The sequence below is a fragment of the Sinocyclocheilus rhinocerous genome, unplaced genomic scaffold, assembly GCF_001515625.1.
Source record: "Sinocyclocheilus rhinocerous isolate Xijiao unplaced genomic scaffold, SAMN03320098_v1.1 scaffold2725, whole genome shotgun sequence".
NCBI classification, from domain to species: Eukaryota; Metazoa; Chordata; class Actinopteri; order Cypriniformes; family Cyprinidae; genus Sinocyclocheilus; species Sinocyclocheilus rhinocerous.
This window is the reverse complement of record NW_015635048.1, coordinates 195,338-198,453: the sequence shown is the minus strand read 5'-3', so window position 1 is coordinate 198,453 and position 3,116 is coordinate 195,338. Positions and strand designations below refer to the sequence as shown.

At 34.7% G+C, this 3,116-nt stretch overlaps 1 protein-coding gene across 1 annotated transcript in view; it reads right to left on the bottom strand.

Annotated features, from left to right (window-relative positions):
* Positions 1-3,116, bottom strand: part of LOC107746461 (protein FAM13C-like) — a 24,341-nt gene that overhangs the window by 20,089 nt on the left and 1,136 nt on the right. The window lies entirely within an intron of this gene.

Here is a 3,116-nt window from a genome sequence, read left to right as displayed (position 1 = left end):
GACGTGACGTCTCCGTTCCCTCCTTCAGGGAACGAGGGTTACATACGTAACCAAGACGTTCTATCTTTCTGGAACCTGTAATTTTAAGAGTGTAGGGGAAAATTGATCATTGTTAACTAAAAGGGTCACTGGGAAACCCACAATGGTTCTTCTATGGCATTGCTGCAAAAATACCATTTTGAAACCATTATTTTTAATATAGGAGTATGTTCAAAATCCACAGTTAGATTCCATGAAATACATTTTAGTCCTCACAATTTAAATATCTGGGACATATTTACACTGAGCCCTCCCATCTTTCCTCACGGTTCGTCTGTCAGTATTGTGTGTTCACTGTAAATGCAAGTATGTGGGTTAAGACATTGATGCACTGCTCCTCTCACAGAGGATGAGTCATCCCCCTCTCCTGCCCTCCCCTTTCCTCTGTGCGTGGTTGTGTGGAAAGGGTAACACCCCCTCAAGCACCACTGACGCTCATCAGACTGACAGTGTTGGTGTGTGTGAGAAAGATGGACTTATGTAAAGATCAAGCATGCTGATATCACGCACTGACCAATAAGGATATCATAATCAAAAGTACAATATCCCTGGAATGCAATCAGACATCAAAATGGGCATCCCTGAAGTAATCTGATGATTTACCTGAGCATCCTAATACAGCCCAACAAGCAGCAATTTTTTTCAGTGTCCTTAGAATTTTTTTCTCATTCATTTTTTCATTAAAAATGCTTCAATAAAGAGTTTAATAAAATAAAGCATTTAATCAAACCATCCAGCTTAGAGAAGAATTACAACATTAACAACTCTAATTTAAGAAAATACTGGAAAATCTGACCAAGACTGTATACAGTATATTGACAACACAAGTTGTCAACTGTTTCAAGTGTTTTTTAATCAAATTACATAATATAGTTATTAATTAACCAAATTAATCAGAAGTAATTATTTATATGAATATTTGCTTAAAAAACCCTGAAGATAATTTAATGCATGACATTACTGTGTCAGACAAATAGAGCATTGGACAATCAAGGCATAATGTTCCTAATATTAGTATAGTAATTTTGCAGTTGTAATGTAAAACAAAATTATTATATAATTTTTCTTAAACAATAGATTTTTTAATTTTACAGTCAAATATTACAAGAGTAATAGTTCTTATTTTGTTCTTTATTATATATTTTTATTTAATAATAAAAAATAAAATTATTTTAATATATTTTTTCTATTATTATTATGAAAATAATTTTATAGCCATATTGATAATACCAAAATTTTGCCAAACTGTGCAGCCCTACAATAAGAACGGCAAATCTGGAATTGTTTTAATGGCATGTAAATCACAATTTTTTTTATCAGAAAACTTGTACAGTTTTTTTCCACACTGTTTTATAGCGATTCTGTGATTGGTCGATCTCTCCTCAGGATTATGGATAGTGTAGTTATTCACCAGGAATCTGACAATTTAACAGGATATTGTTTTTAAATGTTGAAATCATATTGAAGCATATATCATCACTTTACAGAGAATATGAGTTGTGTCTTTTATGCATTGTGATTTATACGGAACCTGACTATTGTCTACTGTCTATTCTATTCTCTATAAAAAATAATCTAATATTATAAAAAAGGTCTTGGCACATAGTTGATATCCTTGAAGCATCTCTTGGTCCATGGGCAGGGTTTCATTTTGTCTGTGGCTTCAGTGGTGACCTGATGGCGTTCCTTGCCATTTGTCATGTAAACTCAGAATGACATCACAGGAGAGTGGGCGGTCTAGACTTTCTCTGAGGGCAACAAGAACAACAATCATGGACCATTCAGTGGACTAAATGTGCTGACAGATGCCCACAACCCTTGAGCTGTTATATAAATTAAACTTTGGACCTCTACATATGATTATGGAACAAGGAATTCATGCAGGAGGTGATCAGGTTTGGACAGGGGTGTATTTGCAACCTGCAAATTCAAAAGACGGTCTTCACCTGAAAACTGAAATATGTTTCTGCCATCACCACATCTCTCAATATTGGAACCTGACCTTATTCTTTCTGACTGAAACTGTATGAATCATTTTGAATGTGACTTCAAAATTAATATTTATGCATTCTTAATATAATACTGTACAGTACCACTTAGCATGTAAAACTAAAAAAAAGACAAAACAGTCTAGATTTTTAAACATTTGATTTGGCTTCCTCACACAAAAGAAGGGAACTGAATCATTTTTCTCCATGCAATCACAATGAATGAGAACTGTAAACTGTAGCAGGGACACAGAAACCTCAAAAGTATCATTAAAGTACTTGTGTGCATTCTATGTTTTCTGAGTCATATGATAACTCTGGTGACATTATATATAAGTTATTATTCACTGATAAATTAACTGATCTTCCCCTCCAATGAGCTGGTAACCAACCGTTGCAACCGGATTATTGAGCATCGAGAAGCATCCTTCCAACTTGAAAATGAATCATTCAGACTTGTGTTGCGAACTGGATCAACAGTCAATGTGCCAGAAAGAACTAAGGCAGATTACGAATCATATGGTAGAACTCATACTCATAGAAATGGAATACAGCCCATTAGTCATATGGACAAGTGTAATGAAATTTTTTGTATTTCTTTTTGTCAATTTAAACATTGACAGCCCTAGTACTTGATCACTTTCACTGCATTGAAAAACTGTCAAAACGGTCTATTCTTCAAATATTTACCTTTCGTGTGATACATGTTTTGAATGACATAAGGGAGAGTAAATCAATTTTCATCTTTAGCTGAACGTTTACTTTAAAGGGGTCATATGATGCTATTTTAAAGATCCTTATTTTGTGTATTTGGTGTAACAGAATATGTTGACATGCTTTAATGTTCAAAAAACACATTATTTTTCAAATACTGTACATTATTGTAGGTCCTCTATGCCCCGCCTCTCTCAAACGCTTCGTTTTCTACAAAGCCCCCTCCTTTGACAAGCACAGTCTGCTCTGATTGGCCAGCTGACCCAGTGCATTGTGATTGACCGAACACCGCAAGCACTCATCGGAAATGTAACACCCCTTACCATAACCGCGAGCTTCACCTTTCAAAGTAAATATCAGTTAATAATGACGTTA